The sequence below is a fragment of the Malaya genurostris genome, chromosome 3 (genome assembly GCF_030247185.1).
Source record: "Malaya genurostris strain Urasoe2022 chromosome 3, Malgen_1.1, whole genome shotgun sequence".
Classification (NCBI taxonomy): Eukaryota; Metazoa; Arthropoda; class Insecta; order Diptera; family Culicidae; genus Malaya; species Malaya genurostris.
In genome coordinates this window covers 174,929,677-174,949,523 of record NC_080572.1, presented here as the reverse complement: position 1 = coordinate 174,949,523, position 19,847 = coordinate 174,929,677, and the positions used below count along the sequence as shown (strand labels likewise).

At 36.5% G+C, this 19,847-nt stretch overlaps 1 protein-coding gene across 2 annotated transcripts in view; it reads left to right on the top strand.

Moving 5' to 3' along the window:
* LOC131435157 (dendritic arbor reduction protein 1-like) overlaps positions 1–19,847 on the top strand; it is a 341,863-nt gene that overhangs the window by 157,385 nt on the left and 164,631 nt on the right. The window lies entirely within an intron of this gene.

The window sequence follows — 19,847 nt, the reverse complement described above, 5'->3', positions numbered from 1 at the left end:
TGGTATATCCTGATCCGACTTTCGGATCCGTAATTACAGGGTGATATACACCAGATAATGTGGCGATGAGTGTTAAAACTTTCAAACCATCAAACAAAATCACTATTCAAAACCGCTACGTGCTGGTACGGAAGAAGAAAACACAACCGCCTTTCAAACGAAGCACACAATGTGCTTTGTTCGATTTCGTATAGCGTGCAGCATCATTTTAAATCTGTTTGGAGGATCAGAAATCTGTATTGAAAATCTGCTTATGAAAATAAAAATCAATTAGAGCGCAACGAAATAAAAAAGTTATTAATTTTTTTTATATCATTTATTTTACCCCGGCTTTAACCATTTTGGTCGTTCACCGGGGAGAGTTATTAAATCGAATCTGAATATGACAGATACTTTTTGTTTAGTGTTAGCCTATTGTAGTGTAATTTCTCAATCATTTCTTTTTACTATCTTACATTATGGCCAAGACCACACTCTTTCCATCTTATCAGAAGAAACTATAGAAAACATTACACTACTCTAGAGTAATTTCAAGAAAAGTAATATGGATAAACCGTCGTTAGCGGAATCCTTTGTAGTTTTTACCAACCTTGCCAATTTCTAATCACATTGAAGGGGTTTGAATACAGGAAATTAGTTATTAAATACAAACCTCTCATACTGCTACTAACACAAAAGACATTAGCACTCGATCGATGTCGTTTTAACGCCCAAATATCTTCAGAGATCCACGAGAAGATATGAGAAACTTGTGAGCACTTGTTTTCTCACCTTTTAACGACCTAATAATGGACAAAGATGTTGTAACCTTTGAATGAAAAGTTGGTGATTAAGCTGTTGCTTTAAATTTTTTAAAGAATTATGGACGAATCGATAAAAAGAGACATTCTTTTATAAATCATAAATTTTTTTTGTGTATGTGTTTTCATGTGTCGTCCTGAGCTGAGAATTCAAATCGAGTAAACGACCAGCTAAAAAAATTCGGCAAGCAGAAACATATATTTTTCAAACAAGTACTTAAAAGTACTTTTGATTAAAATGAAACTCGATTCGATTCCGAAATATCGTCACAACAAACATCACCAGAATAAATGCAATCAGTCCATTGAGGCAATATTTGCCCTATGATTCGCCAAAACTCCTAACAACATTTCGCGGCTTTCCATCCATCGAAAGCGCAAACCTGTTAAAATTCAAATTCATCGGCAAATGCCTAAAACGTGAGATACCGATTCGCGCGCCATTTGCGGGACCGCCGAGACACACGAGAAGGACGCAATGAGCCGCAAAATCGGCTGCCGCCAGAAGGAATTTGCGCGTGTGTTTGCCGTCACGTTATCGTCGCTCTCACTTTACGGTCGGTTCGGGTCTCCTGACAATTTAAAATTCACCATCATTCCAAATCGAATCGGTGGCTAGAGCTAAGCAGTGAGAAGGCGAGCATATGAATCAACAAAAAAAGTGTTATGTGCTGCTAAGTCTACACGGCGAAGACAGTGAAAATGCACTTTAACTGCACTCTTTATGGTTAGCTTAGACATCTTTGGCGCTCGCTAATGTCAAGCGCGTCCAATTCTGGTATTCGAGAAATATGAGAAACATCCCGGCCGGTTGGTTAGGAAAATATCAGCTTCAGCTATCTTGATTATGTCATGAAGCGCGAGCATCAACAAAGGAATGAATGAATGCATTTGGTCCGCTGTCCACGCGAAACTCCGATGCCTCTAAACCTTCCGCTGAAATGTGGCGCCACCAACCGTGCGTTAGATTGTGGCGAAATAAAATCAGGAAAATGTTTATTCAGTCCGATCTGATTGAATTTTCACGGTATGCAGCACTAGTTCCATCTGCACACCGAACTGACCGGCGTCGTGTCCAATTCTTCAATTATCGCTCGCTATGTCGGTTTCGGAATTGAGTCAGCAAGATGCACGCCGTTCAGCCACACACCGGCAGTGCAACTTCATTGAATGAGCCACAGAATCTTTCAGCTCGTGAGAAGTCCGTTGAGGCCCGCGAGAGGCTAGGAAAACGACAAGCAAGGTTTTACAAGCAGCTAAGAACAAAATATCAAAGTCGTGACCAATTTCACATATAAAGCGCCGGCATTAGTAAGCAAAGTGAGCATAATTCCCTTCGACCGCTGATTACCGCGTGGTGTAGCATTATACTGCAGCGAAGTTTGCCAAGCTGTGAACCCTTGGCGAGTAATGATTTGCACCCTCCCCGCAACCACCCGCAATTACTAAGAAATGCGGATATGTAACCGAATCGATGAGGTGAGCTGGCTGAAACTGAAAGTGATAAAGGTTGAAAGGCAAATAGGGAAAACGTTTGAGCTCGGTAAATGTGATATCCGAAGAATGTCACAGAGTGATGTCACTAATTTGAAGCAAGTCATGGCTAGATACATGTCAGTTTCATACACTATATTTACTGAATTTAACCAAATTCATTTACTTTACTTACTTTACTTACTTTACTTACTTTACTTACTTTACTTACTTTACTTACTTTACTTACTTTACTTACTTTACTTACTTTACTTACTTTACTTACTTTACTTACTTTACTTACTTTACTTACTTTACTTACTTTACTTACTTTACTTACTTTACTTACTTTACTTACTTTACTTACTTTACTTACTTTACTTACTTTACTTACTTTACTTACTTTACTTACTTTACTTACTTTACTTACTTTACTTACTTTACTTACTTTACTTACTTTACTTACTTTACTTACTTACTTACTTATTTCCTATATGAGGAAGACGACAAAATTGTGATTGTGATAAAACTAACAAGTGGGTAAAAATTCAATAAATGAGAATATCAAGGATGGTAAACACTACAAATACCATCTGCTATTGACGGTTTATATATATTAACCCATTATGTCCTAGCATATGATATATCATGCGCAGAAATATCTATTTTTCAAAAAATGTTTACTGTGAAACTGCACTACCCAATAGCTTCACGATAGCAAAAACAGATAAACTACAATACGCAACTTCTTTGGGTGTTAAATCTGCTGTTTGTTTTTCAAAATTCAATTGTATTTTGATCCTTGACCTTTGACCTGCTAACGACTAGAAATGGTAGTGCAAAAGTAAGTTATATATTGCTTTGTATTTTTTGGTTAAATTATGCGCTAATACTTATATCTTGTAACAAAACATTAGCAGAGGCTCTAAAAAGGTTGTATCTATAAAACAAATCCCAAATAATGTGTAAATTTAAACCCCCGGGTTATTATGGGTTAACTATTCGTGTAATTATTTTAGCGTAATTCTTTATGTTTTCTAAAATTTCTTCAGATAAGATGGTCAAAATGTAAGATAGTAAAAAGAAATGATTACCAATTACATTACTGTCACATTCAAATTCGATTTAATAGCTTTTTCATTCCATTACACTTCAATTGATTATCATTTTTCATATACAGATTTTCAATACAGAATTTTTATCGCCCAATACAGATAAACAGATTTTGCTCCTTAAAAATATAGAGCTAAATGTGGCAACCCTACACGCTATATGAAATTGAGCAATGAATGCTGTGTGCTTCGTTCGCAATGGCGGTGGAGTATTTTTTTCTTCTTTAGTAACAGCACGTACCGATGCATACCGGTTTTGCATTGGCGTTTTGTATGACGGTTTGAAAGTTTTGACACTAATCTATATATATATATATATATATATATATATATATATATATATATATATATATATATATATATATATATATATATATATATATATATATATATATATATATATATATATATATATATATATATATATATATATATATATATATATATATATATATATATATATATATATATATATATATATATATATATATAAATATATATATATATATATATATATATATATATATATATATATATATATATATATATATATATATATATATATATATATATATATATATATATATATAAATGCAGAGATCATTCTTTGTAATTGCATCACGTAAGAATGAGTGGACGGATTTACATGATTCTTTTTTTGTTTGATTAGTTTTTACCACCACCGGGTTCGTACATCAAAAAATTTTGGAAAACTTGCCGAAGAAGTGGGAAAAATCCATGAAATTGTTATGTATGGACAATGGAATTTTCCACTGAAAAAGTCACCAATGATTGCTAGATCTACGATTGATGTTTGGCGCGCAACGAGTTGCATAATTGCTTGGCCGTCGAAGGAAAGAATACTAGATCGTCGAATACATTTTTTGGCGCGCAACGAGATGTTTTGTGTGGAGATTTCACATGCACACTTGATTCATGTTATTTGTCATTTCGAGTCACGTGCTTAATTGGAATCACAATTATTGCTTGCCAAATGACTCAATAACGGAATGCATATGACTGTTCTAGAAAACCGTTGTATGCAGGAGAAAAAGTTCTGATATCGTTTATCAGTTGATGGATTGTGTGTAATGGAGTTGGGTAAATAATATTGGTCATCGTGAGTGCGAGTTCAACAAATCAGTAAATTTTTGATTGAATCCATGAAAAGATTGTTCTGTAGACGCGCTAATGTCAAACTAATAGATTTTCCTTGCTTTCTAATGATTTTTCAGTGGAAAATTCCATAATAAGTGGCCATTAGATATCAATGTTCAATATGATTATCATAATGGATTTATACTGCCATTTTATATTTCATATTCTGAGAAGAATGTTCAAATTGGCAAGATCAATATCAAATTAGAATTTAAACGATGTCTCTCTAAGCAACAGTACCTGACAGGCCCGTGTGGGGTTTCAAGAGAGGGTTCAAGGGAGGGTTCAAAAGAAGGTGGGCAGGTGTTCAAGAGGGGTGAGGTTCAAGGTGGGTGGAGATTCAAGGGTGGGGAAGGCGCACAAATTTGAAGGAAAAGTCAAATTATTTGCACTTTTATATAATAGAGTACCTGTTCATGGAACCTAATGTTGAAAAATCTTCCATTGGGCGGAGATGGGGGGGAGGGGGTGTAGTTGTTAAAACCCCTAATCCCCCCCCCCTGCTCACGGGCCTGGTACTTGAACAATATCCTTAGATTATAATTAATAATTATCCTTTATTAGAGCCCTAAAGTATGCGTGGCACTTTTTGGCAACTTGAATATACAGAATAAGTTCTGAGAAAACTTTCTCGCTCCTTAAAAACTGTACAAGTGACTGCTTCAAAGTTTATTCTGTTGCGTCGGGCGAACATTTATGTATGAGTAATTCCTTAAAACGGGCTGTTCAGAATGGTTTGTATGCTTTGTATGTATGAGTTAAGTTTATCAAAATGCGCATTTGTTCAATTTTTTCTTAACAGAAGTATTTCACATTTTCCCATTAATTTTTGGTGATATGGCTTTTTTTAAGCTCAAGCAAATGTGAGTCGAATTCCATTGATTGTAGGGTAAGTAATCAGAAAAATAATGGGGATAAACGTTAACTACTTAGTCGTTTGACAATTCCGCTGTCCGAAAACATAAATTCGAGCAAATAATTTTTGGGAGAGACGAAGTTCGACGGGTCAGCTAGTCGCTATATAATTTCGGAACCGGAAACAGGATCGGAAGAAAGTGAAAGCTTTATTTGAATCATGATTTGTGAAATTCGACTTAACCATTGTTGAGAAATAGAAGTAAGATCTGTTTTGGGAGCTTTTCTTCACTACTATTGATGCTTTCGAAAGCGTAAATTAGGAAACAAGGAGTTTCAAAGTAGGTTTATATATCCACTAACTAACAAGATCTGACAACTGGATAAATTTACCAGTAAGTTGTGCAGAAATTTCCACCTCGTTTCGTCATCACTTGTGAAAAACTAGTGAAATTGAAAATTTTTCACTTTTTGTGCAGTAATATCGGAACTGGAAATCGGATCTGGATCCTTTTTGTGCAGATAAGGAAACTTACAAGAAAATTGAGTGCGCATTTTCTCATAGATTTGCACATATTACCTTGTATTTTCGGAAACGGAAGTCAGATAAAGATGAAATTCAATAGCGAGGTATGGGATCATAGGACCTTTGGTTTGAATTCGAGTTTATGAAATTCGAATTTTTTTTCACTTTTACTTGCATGACATTATACATCATAATTTACGATACTACTTCTAGTTAAAATGTAACTTTGTGGATAAATTCCATATTAATTCTATTATTCTTTACAAGCAATAGAACTACTCTAAGTCTTATCAATTGAAACAATTGCAATTTCGCAGTTCGTCCTCGAATCTCATCCGACACAGTAGACAATTGCTTACGGTCGAAACGATAGAAACAAAGACAATACAGTGTAGTGAACAATAGAGCGTACGAAATGGGAAAATACGATTTAACAAAGCCTGAAACTTGGCCTACAAGGCCAAATTAAATTTGTATTGATTTCAAGCGCTGCAAAGTTAGACCAGCAGCAACCGAAATTGAAATCTTGAGATTCAATTCAACAAGGCATCTAACTGTGTGTACATTATGTTAAAACGTGAAAAAGATGCAATTGCATTTGCTTCGGTTAATAACGGGGTGCACAGTATTGATCATGACAATGTTAAATATAAAATCCCTGTGTACATGGTGGACAATGCCATAGAAGTACGCGTGCATGACCTTCCTCCGCAGACCAGCGATCAGTTAGTTCTGGAAAGTATGTCGCAGTACGGTGAAGTTCTTTCCATCAAAAGGTAACTATGGCGGAATTTTTTCCCCGGCATCCTTAATGGCGTGCGAGTGGTACGTATGCAACTACGTAAGGCAATTCGATCTTACATCATTTGTGGTCAAGACGGGATACATCCGTGTAAAACGTTGATTACGTATTAAAATCAATTGGTTACATGTCAGTTTTGTGAACAACCTGCACACTACGGCAAACCTTGCACTGAAACTGCGAAAACAAACAAAACAAACAAAAACAAGGACAACCGCTCAACAACGGAAACTAGTTAATGCAGTGCTCCTGTTTCAAAAACAGCTTCACCTTCTAACTAACTATCAACTGCAATCAATTAACGAAGCGCATCTACAGCAACTGCAAATGAACCCATGACTGCGATCAACAATGAAAACAAGGAAACGGAAACCACTCACAACTCCAACGATGGATGATATGAGCAACGGACAAAATGACCTCCAATCTTCGCTAGAAGAAAATGGAAGCTCCTCTCCCCCTAGAAGAAGGGTGACAACGAGATCCAACAATAAAAAAATAATATTATGTAACGAAAACATGTGTAAATCGGCCACGTAAAGCTAAACGCAAATTGGCCTAAATAAAAATTGTTATAAAAAAATACATAATTTCGATTATGAAAGTTGTGGCCCTTGCCCAAATATTATCTAGTTCAATTCTTATGTATAAATTACAAATGAATCTGTTTACAAAAAATTCACAATTAAGGTAAGGAGGTAAACTAAAATCTCAGAACTCAGAATTTTTAAATACCTTTCATTTACAGTTATAAAAATATGTTAAATGATAAAAGGTCCAAGGCTACCGACTCTCTCCTATATATTCAAGATAGTGGCTTTGTGATAGATCAGCTCGACTAATTCTAGAAGGTTTGCTGACGACTATGAGGAAAACTATGCTTTGAATTTAATTTTCACTTTATTATTAATTTCTCAACCTGTTTTCTCAACGTATATTGACAAAAATCCAATAGTCAATAATCTTCAATAGTTTCAGTTGAAAAAACATCATACAAAAAGCCAAATGGTGGCAAGTCATTTTTTAATGGCAAACTAATTATAAAAATCTCCATTCAGATTCGAACAAACCAAATCTACAAATCGGTACAACACTATTGCAATCCGGCGCATCGCAGGATCCCAATTATGCAATTTTTCAAAGATCAACACCAACTCTTTCAAATTCTGATTCATCCCGAGTAACCGCAAGGCAACCGAGATTCGAATGCCCTTTGTGTTGCTAATTAACCGTACACACCAAAATACGAATAAATCTGGGACAGCACCGGTAGGCTCAATTAAACCTACAAACCTACCTTCTCCGCTTGCCCAACGCGGAGCTTAAAGCAACAGTCACAGCGCCAATCATGTTTAATTCTAAATGCTAACATGTCTGTTCTCCACTCGCATCAAATCGCGGTGCACCCGCCAGACGTCCAACAAGCTGGCAGTTTCAGGTCTCACCATAACCGAAGTGAAGAGTGGTAGCACAAAAATTAGCACATTCGGAAGAACACAGCATGGACTGCTCTTTCCACCGAACACCGCTGGCGCGGTTGGGACGCGGTAAAACAGTGCGGTGCCAGGCTGAGACGGATTGTCTCCGCAACCCTCCAGCCAAAGTTCAAATCTGCTAAACGAGTACCCAAAAGCAATCGCATAATTCATTTAACGAGCCGCTGTGGTAACGGAGGTACTTTTAATAGCAAACTTTTAACTTACAAGCAGTCAACAATCCTCTTCGTACCTTCGAGTTGTCGAGGGTTTGCTTGCCTTCCCCTCGGCGCGGTGAGTGAAGCAAAAAAAATACCTTTTACAACTAGCTGTGAGATGTGACTTAAATGTTAGAATGTGATTAAAATCGCATTAAAATTGTTCAATGCTCATTCATTCACGCTGTCTGCTTGGGAGTGTGCTGGTTTTTGTGAAACTTATTTATATTTGCAAAACTGTGACTGCCAACGATGTCACTTTTTCACTCGAAGTTTGCAGAGCAGGAGTTCTCGGTGCATGGCAGTGAGTGGGAGTAGTTTGTAGTTGTGTTCTGCTTAGCATAAGGAATACCTTCTCGAATAGCTAGACTTCATATTAACCAGTGATTCAGGCGTGAAAATCACGGGCAAACATTTTTCAAAAATACTTCACTGATTTGCGGAATTCCTAGCGATTGTTTCATTAAGGTGACATTACAGCTAGCTTTGTCGCGTTCCCCATACAAACAGAATCACAATCTCAGCTCCATAACCGAGAGACATTCAGTCCGAATCGATTGGGCATCTGGTTTGAAGGGCCTCGATTTAAGTGACTGGCGTTCCGTCACGGCTTCTATTCAATTCAAATTTGTGCCATTTTTTGTGTTGCAACTTAACTGCACTGCACTATGGGGACTATAGTGCACTACGGTTTGTTACGAGTTGCATTGACACTGTCCGTCTATCATTGTTATTGCGAATCGACCGGTTGCAGTAAATGCGTGCTAACTTTGGCACTCTCTATATTGTGATACAAGATGTGTAAATGTTTGTCGCCGGGACTAAACAAACACCGATGGCGCAGCTTAGCCAGGCCTAGTCAATCGGGTGGATTTTCAATTAAGCTGTTATTTTGTTCAAACGGATATTGTCATTAAGCTGATTCAACTACTTGTTCGTGAACTCAAAACAGATAACTCTAGTGCTATACAATTCTAAAATTCACCCTTGAGGCCCTTTGGTGTAGTGTAACCGAATCATAATCACTCGCTATTTTTCAGTTGCGCGCGCACTCTACGTAGTGTTTGTCTTGCTTCAATCTGTCAGTGTCAGTGATTTATTAGTGGTGGTACCTGAGTGAAATAGATTAGCCTAACGAAACGTTCCTCGCGTGCCGTTAGCACAACTCTAGTGTTAGAAATCGAACGGAAACAAGTCGAACAACACCAGTAAACATCTATTCGTCAAGCTAGATTCTGTGCAGTTTCCCAGTTTTACGTGACTGGATGTGAGGATGTACCAAAATGATTCTGGTTTGGTGTTTGCGAACAAGTTGGCACGCGATTTTCAGTTACGGCCTGAAAACGATACCATTAGTCACAGCCTCGACTATGACGTCCTAAGGGGCATTCAAACCACGTAGAGTCTCCTCGGGGAGAGGGGGTTCCAAAAAAGTCTACGTTTGTCTACGATGTGAGAGGGAGGAGGAGGAGGGTTCGCTCAAAATCCACGTAATCTCTTTTTTTTAATTTTTTACTCAACGAAAAACGGTTTCGGGAAAGGAAAATGATTGATTGATCTATAGTAACAATTTGTTAAAATACATCGTTGAGGTTAAACATTGCTTGTTCATTTGAAACATTCACAGAAAGACCGAAATCAGCATTTTGGCGAAAATTAGTTGATTTTCTGATTTAGTTATTTTTTGAGACAACTAAAAAAATCTTACTTTTGCTAATTTGATTTTTCAATTCTCATTCCCTTAATAATAATAAAATATTTTTTGAAATGGCTATTTTTAGTTGAATTCACCAATTAAACGTACTGTCATTTCTTAGCTAAGGCACACTTCATTTCCATTAAACTAATTTTTTAGTTGAATTAGAGAAATAAAACGTTATTTTCAACCAACATAAATGGTTGAATTGGCTTCTGCAATTTGCAGCTATGTGGCGCACTTTCACCGAAGAAACGTTAACACCGTAATGACTACTAGCCACTAGATGGCACACTACTACCGAAAAAAATTTCTATTTGGCAGGTATAAATACGATGTTGTATTGGAGCAAAAGACATAAACGAAACATAAACTTTTTTTTAAAATTTTTCTTCTAAATCGCTGTTTTCTTCATTCGACTTCGCGAAAACGACTCTCTCACTGAAAACTTTGAACACTCGGAAAACAAAAACCGAATACAAACAGTACATCGGACGGCGCAGCCCGGAAGGTTGAAAGATACAAAAAGCCTCGTTTGACGTATACAATTAGAGTGCAACATCCGAAACTCACTTCACTGTTCCGCGTAAAAACATTATTTCGCACAATCGCTTCAAATGCGCACAAATTCAGAATAAATCCACTTTCCACTAAGAGCTTACGCCATTTTTACATATCGGTTTATAAATTTATATACGGATATATCGTAACACATGCGAAAAACATCCAAACAATTCGCAAGCAGTTTCAACAAGACTGTCCTTTTTAGATTTTCAATTGATTGTTTTGCTTTGACACTTCTCATGAGTTTTTGGCAAATAAACTTGGTTATAAAAGCAATTTCATTTTTGTTTTCTTTGTGCTGTCCTTCTGCAGTGATGGGGATAGATAAATAGAAACAAATTTTCTGATTTTAATAGCAAAATCACTTGTCAATGATAATTTCGTGTTGGAATGAAGTATTGCTGGTATTTGTCCATGATATTCGCCAACTAAACACATTCTCTAAAAATAAGAGTTATTTTTCAGCAAAGTAAATTCTAAATTTTAACTAATTCCATAGTTATTTTGAAAATTTTGTTGTTAAAATCAACTAATTTAAAAGCAGTAATACGAATTAGGCGCAGAGCTAATTTCTGTCGTTCCGTGTTCTTTAAAAAAATTTGGTTCCTAACGTTGATCCGGTTGAGACGCTTGAGAAATGTTATATCCTTTTTCGGTTTGTGTATTTTGAATAAATTGATATTTATGCCAACATTCGAAGATTCCCGGTTTTAAATTTACTTTACGATAGTAAAAATCTTTTTGTCTCTCTCATATTCGTGCTTCATCTTTTATATTGGTGTATAAACCTTGAATAACTTTCACATTCACCAACCGAGCGATTGCATCAGATATGTTTTGGAAACGTCAATTTAGTACAATTTTTGTCATGGATCGCTTCACTCCGAAACAACGCGCTGAAATAGTTCCACTTAACATCGAAAACAGTCGTTCCATTGTGTTAGTTCAACGTACATATCGGAAAAAATGAGGGGACATTGACTGGCCACCCAAACGAATAAAAATACATTACTTCTCAAAGTTATTTGATGTTTACATACCGACATAAAAGATGAAGCACCTCGTAGAAAACCTTTCTTTTATGCAATCACTGTAAAAACCGACTTTTGAACCAAAGCCCGGAGGACCGAATATCAAATACCATTCGATACAGTTCGTCGAGTACGTGTGTGTGCCCGTGCACTCCATTTTCTCGGAGATAGCTGAGCCGATTTTAACAAACTAAAAAGAGGGAAACAAAATATTTTCCTAAACTTTCCTCAAAACTACTTATCGATAGAAGTTATCGGTAGGCAGTCAAACATAGCTCGACAATCCTGGTTTCCGGTTTTCGATTACCGACGGTAGATAACAGTCATATACTCAAAAAAGGATATCACTTACTTTTCTCAGAGATGGCAGAAACGATATTTCTAATCTTATGTTCAAATGAAAGATTCCATGCCCCTACTAAAAATTAAGCATATTCTTCGGATTCACAAAAATTCAAACCGCCGTTTAGAGTACGATGTCAAAACCGTAGAAAATCATCAAAATTTTAACAAAAACTAGTGAAGTACGATAATACCGGTTCTCGGGTTCCAGTTTTCTTATGAATAGCCTAATCGATCAGAGAACTGTTTCTGTTTGCACCAATTTTTGCAAACTTAGATTCAAATGAAAGGTCTTACGGTATCATAGTATTCTAATGAATTTAATCCCGATCCGACTTCCGCTTCAGGAGATACTCACTTTTTTCAGAGATGGCTGAATCGATTTTCAAAAGCTTAGATTTAAATGAAAGGACTTATGGTTTCGTAGCCTGTTGTTGAATTCCATTTGAATCCGACTTCCGGTTCCGGATTTTTAGGGTAATATGTGAAAATTAAGGAAACAATGTGCACCGATTTTCACAAACTAATATATAAACTGAAGAGCTTGAAGGTATTATAAAATTTTTAGAACATTGCATTCAGATTCAATTTCCGGTTTCGAAACTAGAGAGTGATAAATGGAAAATTTTCAATATCTTGAGCATTATGTTTCACAAACGATGGCAAAAACGGGTATAAATACCATAAAACTGAGCTTGAGCTTAAGCTTGAGCGACCACCACTGGTTGCTACTCCGTTACTGATCGGGATTAACTGAAATTGTACAAGGAATTTCTAGATGATCCGACCTGGGACTGGCAAATCATCCTTCAATGTACATCTTCTGGTAACCCCAGAATTCATTGATCAGTACCGGAGCCGGCCAGACCCGAACGTAGAACTACTGCGAATTCAACAAGTGTCACGGGAGAAAGAGGTTTGTTTGTATAAATTTCAGTATGTTTCTGGTTCAAGATGCTCGGAATCACCATTAAACGGAAGACTTCCCGAGTGAACGTTTCTACAATATCCGATTTTGAAATTCCGGGAAGTCTTGTTTCACAGTTCTTATTCGTGGAAACTGAAGAAAAATTTGAAATACTATCGCGTAACAAATAAAAACTTCATTTTATGTTCTAAATGGAATTACCTGTTAAAAAATAAACCAGTGAATAGGATTTGAACAAAATAGTTGATTCATTGTAATGACATATTCTATAAATTATATCATTTTAAATTACCAAACAAAGGTCAACAGATTTCACGCGCGTCTTGATTGTTTACTGTTTTCACTTTATTATTTACCGCGAAAAATTGTTACTTTGTTATATTGGCTAATCTGGGCAGCCGGCTACCGAGCAAAAATTGTTAATGTATCTAACAAACAAGTATCTATGTTATCCCTGTTATAAAAATTTTAATATTAGCGAATCTTCGCAATGGTTGATTTTTATCACTCAATTTATTAGGCAACTGATGCGCCTTAATCGCGCGCTAAAAGAAAAGCGGCCACAGTATCAAGAGCGACATGGCAAAGTCATCCTCCAACACGACAATGCTCGGCCTCACGTTGCAAAAGTGGTCGAAAAGTACCTGGAAACGCTGAAATGGGAAGTCTTGCCCCACCCGACGTATTTCCCAGATGTCGCCCCTTCTGACTTCCACCTATTCCGTTTGATGACACACGGTCTGGCAGATCAACACTTTCAATCCTTCGAAGAGTTGGAAAAATGGATTGCTTCATGGATAGCGTCAAAAAAGGACTCTTTTTTTCGAGCCGGGATCCGAAAATTTCCGGAAAGATGGCAGAAAGTTGTCGCTAGCGACGGACAATACTTTGAATAATACATCTGTAAGCACTTTTTCGCAATAAAGCTTTAAATTTTGGAAAAAAAAACGGCGGAAGCAAAGTTGTACACCTGATATAATCGTAAAAGACAAGCAATAACAAGAAGAAGAAAAAAATACCAAAAAAACTTTTCTCAGAAGTTAGCCGGAAATTGATAAGTTGAATGAAGTTTAATGAAGAGATAATTTAGTAAAATAGAGATCAGATGTGAAACGTTGAAAAAACATGATAATTGAAGGGAAAAAGCAACTCCTGCAATTTACACGGCATCTAGGCTGGTACTGTCTGGTAAAAGATAATAGGTACTATCAGTTTCCTAGCGGACCCAAGCCCCTTGGGTACAAATACCACAAAACAACCTGATGAATTCTTCTAGTTTGCTGAACTTGTTAGTTATTTCGGCACTACTGGTCCCCCATTCCTTGTTCAGTGATGATTGAAACGATTTTCACAAACCTTAATTTAAATTAAAGCTCACATTGTCCCAAAAGCTACTGCAAAATTTCTTCCGGATCCGACTCCGCAATGACAGGGCGATGAGTGTCAAAACGAAATTTAAAAACTCATCATCTGTAATTCCAGAATCGGATAAAATTCACCAATTTTGAATGGGACCTTAAGTCCTTTAATTTGAATTTTTGTTTTTGAAGTTCGATGGCCTTTTTGAGAAAATGATTGAGCTTTGAGAAACGATTCGATACTGGAACCAGAATTCTAAAATTGGTGTAGCCGAAATCAGTTAAATTCACCTGAGGAGTGTGTAGACATCTTTGAGAAATTGTAGTGCGAATTAAAATTTGGGGGTACATTCCGAATACAAAAACGAATACCGCTTAAACTGAAATAAATTTATTTGGTAATCGACTATCCAAATCTGCAAACCCGATAAACCTGATTAATTTATGTGAAATGGACATTTTTATACTAATCACCCTATATCTCCTAAACCAGAATTCGGATCTGACTAAAAAATAAGATGTTTTATAGGATTTTAGGATTAGATCGGTTAAGTCATATGAAAAATGAATTGTATTATTTTAATTTCGTTACTCATATCATCTTGTGGTTCCGCAATCAGAAGTCCGATCCAAACGTAATTCAGGAACCCTGTTTGGGAGTATACTACTTTTCATATGAATCTGAGTTTGTAGAAAAATGTGTCACGCACGCATTTGCTGATCTCGACAAACTGAATCGAATTGTATATGGGAGTTATGTTCTTCCAGCATTTATTACTGTAATAAGCTTAAATCGAAATAAATATGTAATTACTTTGAACTTGAAAATGCTGCCATCGCCTAGTTTACATGCCATACTCGAACGATTATGTTGCCAAAAACGAACCGTGCTAAAATCGGTCCGAGGCAAATTGTCATGAAAAAGGATGCTGTACACAGTCTTTTTGGTACTTAGTAACAATTGTATGTAACAGTATAAAAAATCGTGTTTCACGTTGCTCCCAAACATTGCTTTGTCATACAGCGCTCAAAACTGCTGGAATAGGGGGAAAGTCGCTTATACAAAAATGTCGATATCTTCGTTGAAAATGGACGGATTTTAACAATCTATGGCTTGTTGAATAGCTATTACCGCGTGGAATCTAAGTATAGAAACATATTCTATTTTCAAGGTCAAGTGTGACAGATACTGCATAAAACTAAAAATTTTGACTTAAAACTTACTCTAAAAGTAAACATCCGATCTCAAAACCATTCAATAGCGTTCTAGGTGACGGGGAGACCTTTCATTTGCGACTAGTTTGATCAAAATCGGGATGGCGGTTCAATGCATAGGACGCTGGTGTTACAAGCCAGTTGTCGTATGTTCGAGCCCCGACCTGGAAGGATTCTTAGTGTCAGTAGGATCCATAGTACTAGCCATGCAATGATTCTGTACACTAAGAATCGGCTGCGAAATCTGTTGAAACAGAAAGGCCAAATTCCACAAATTTGCTTGATCAAAATCGGTCCAGTCATCTCTGAGATCTCGACCTCTTAGTTGACAACACACATAGAGACATACACACGGACATTTGTTCAGTTCGTCGAGCCGAATCGATTGGTATATGACATTCGGCCCTCCGGGCCTCGGAAAATTTTTCAATAGTTTGAACGAATTCTATACCTATTTATTTTATTTCATTTATATATATATATATATATATATATATATATATATATATATATATATATATATATATATATATATATATATATATATATATATATATATATATATATATATATATATATATATATATATATATATATATATATATATATATATATATATATATATATATATATATACTAGCGGACCCCTGCACACTTCGTAGCGCAATAATATTAGATTAGATGTAGAAAATCAAAACTACTTATCAATTTTAATGATTATTGAGGGAAAATATGATTATAATGCTCTATGATAGTGGCCCCAACCTTTTTATATCGCGGACAACAGTACAAAATATATTAAACCGATGGTTTACCGAAACGCAAACAGGCAGCGCACATTTTACCATCTGAAAAAATTCTAAATTCACGCTACAGACTCATAACGATTATTGACGGATGAGAAAATGACGTTCAAACTGAAATGACATAGCAGTTGGCATCATTGCATGGAATCAAAACTTTTTCTTCTTCTAATTTGCCATTCAAAATTGTTGTCTCGACAACATTTGCGATTAACTGCCTTTTATTTTGTACTTTGTGTGTTTGTTCCTGTACTTTCTGTGCTTGTTTCAGAATTGGTTCCTGTACGTTCTATACCTGCTCCAGTATTTGAGGTATTTGGTCCTGTAACTTCTGTACTTATATTTGTACCATCTGCACATTCTGTACCTTTTTCTGCACTCAATTGTGCCCGTAGTTCCTATACTTGTTTCCCTCATTTCTGTACTTGGTTTTATACTTTCTGCACTTGTTCCTGTACCTTTTTTATTTTTTCCTGAACTTAGCTTCTGTACTTGTTCCTTTTTTTCTGTACCTGTAGTTGTCTCGGTGAATTTCTCACAGCTCAAAAATTATCTTTGGATGGAAATTATTTCGAATACTCTTAAATCAATGAAGTAGAATGGTAGAATGTTCTGTAAAAATGAATTATCTGACAATTGTTTTTGATTAGATCTCAATATTTCTCCCCAAATCAGGCACACACGTACACTTCGCACTTTAAAGCAGTTTTTTCCTGCACTTAAAAGTCCCAAATGATTCAAGCGAAATATAACCAAAATCAGTTTGCCGGTTTATGAGCAAGAGAGTGAATCATTCGAATAGGTAAAATATGTCGACGAATTCCCAAATCTCGGTTCAATCGATGTAATTTAGAAACAGGAGGCAAACGGGATGGTTCGAGTACATTGGACGAAACTGTTCATAGTTACTCAAATGCAAATAATTTAAAATTTCGAAGTACATACTCTGGGTTGACATAATTCGAATTTCGTTTGGACCAGTTGAAGACGTTTGGACTCAAATAAATAACCGAACGTTCAATTCGAAGCAATTCACGAAATTTTTAGGTCGTTTCGAGACAAAATTACACAAAATCTCGTCCAATAAATCCTTCAAAGGTATAGCACGGGAAATGCTTATGGAAAATTTAAGCCGAAAAAATGTCCTTCTAATTCGAATGGAATTGTTTCAAAAAGTAGACAGCCAAACAGTTTTGGTGTTTGAGTTAACGGTGTTAATTTGAAGTGGCAGCACACCTCAATCCTGTTGTCTAAGTGCATTGTGACAGCAATGATTATATCTATCAAGAAGATAAGATTCACATTTTTGGGATCTTATGGCGTTTTCGTTTTTAATTTGCACTACACCGGTGCAGTGCTACACTGAGGCATGAATAAACGAACAAAAATGACGAAAACATAAACAGTAACCATTGACTACAATTAACGATTCCATTGCACAGAGCTACACCAAACTTTTGATGAGTGCTACACCAGTGGTATCGGTGCAGAAACAGTGTAGCACTGGTGTAGTGCAATTGGTAAAAACGAACGGTTTAGGTGCAGCTTTCGCTACACCGGTGTAGTGCAATTTAAAAACGAAAACGACATTAGAAAAACAACGAATCATAAAAAAACGTTAATCCCCTACTTAATTGAACATGTGATTCGAAATAAAGAAACACGTGAATCAAGTAGGCTCAGTGAAATTTTTGCACAAATCAGCTCGTTTGGCGCCAAACGGTTTTATTAATAATCTAGTATTTATATTTTGCTCTCCAGCGGGCAGCAGCATTGCATAACTCGATACTCGCCTAACAATCATCGAAGATCTAGCATGCATTGAGTGGAAAATTTCCAATTCCATACAAAACTATTTTCTAGATTTTCTCCACTTTCTTGAAGGAGCCTAAAACCTCCGCATAAACGTCATTTTTCGAACAAAAAAAAATCATTTGAAGATCGGCCCACGCATACCAGAGAACATTAGCAACACTCACTTTTTTCGCTATTATTTTATATATATAGATATATATATATAAAGGTAAAATACAAAAAGGATCTCTTTTCTTCAAGATGACCGAGTCGATGCTCACAAATTTATAGATTCAAATGAAAATTCTTACGGTTTCATAAAGAATACCTGAATTCGTTGTAGATAATACTTCCGGTTTCGGAACTACATGGTGTTTTGATTCGCAGATTTTGGTAGACTACGCTTGAACAAACTTTCCTGTTTCTTTTCAATGAACAGTTGTTCTATAACTCCACAGTAATATTTATGATGGTATGAGTAATATGAGAAAGGTATCACTTCACCACTAGGTGGATCAAAACAGGTTTGTATTCTATAATCAATCGATCGATATGTTATGAAAAATTTATTGAAGTTTCCACCAAGAGTATGTCTTCTCCCATCCCTCTTAACACAATCAGGTGTCAAGAAACAATAAGTATCGGACTAACATTCTTTTCCTCCCCCAGTCACTGAGTTTGAATGAAAAGTTTTGAGTGAGTGGGTTTATACAGTGGTAATGATTAGCTACTCCCAAGAATCATTTTCTTGGTTCATTGTGCATTTTCATTCACTCGGTCAATCACGAAGTGCAACTACCAAGTACGATTAATGCATGAAGAAATCACCAAATACAATTAATAAAATTTCAATAGAGAATATTCTAACTAATTGAAGCTTAGCACAAGGCTACTTTTGAAAAGATTTACAGAAGCAAAATGAAACCTATTTCGACCCCACGCAACAAATAGGAATGCGTTCAAGGTTCAAGCTAATTACGAAATGCAAAATCCTTCCCCGATGTTCGATCCACTTTCCGCCCTGTCTCAGCCACTAATGACTTGGTGAACCGTGCTCGTCACTGAACTATCGGATAATTTAAATCTCGCCTGAGCTTAAACCGAACGATCGCGATCCGTACCTGCCACACAAGTCCACTCGCGGAGACCGATGTCGCTCGTTATTTGGCATGAACCGGTAAATACGGAGCTAGGTGACGATGAGAGCTCTACGGTCCTCACGACGAGGTGCCTCGCTGTCAATCAAAATCACCGAGAACATTAATTTACATAAACACCATCTCGTGGATCGATGACTACCAGCATCCAATTCATAAGGAGGGGGGCAAGGAAGGCACTTGTGTGGGGCCGCAGAAGTTGTCCTCTTTCTACTCTTTCTTTGCAGCCTACGGCCAATGCTGCCGCTCGCTGCTTACGGGGGGAAGAATGGAAAAGTCCGATAGTTGACTTATGGTTTTATAGAAGCAATGAGCTTTTGAAGCAGGTTTTTTTTCTCTTGCCTTCTTACTGTTGAACCCGGAGGCGATTAGATTACTTCGGCTTGACGGACTTAAGTGACTGCATAAATGCTACCTGTCGATGTGATAGGCTTATTTGGACAGTAGTCGTATTGGTCTGTGTTCCCTCCCCACAGAAAGATAGGAGGAGAAACTGGGGAGAGTAGGCTAATTAGTTAAATGCTCTGAAGCGCTATCAAT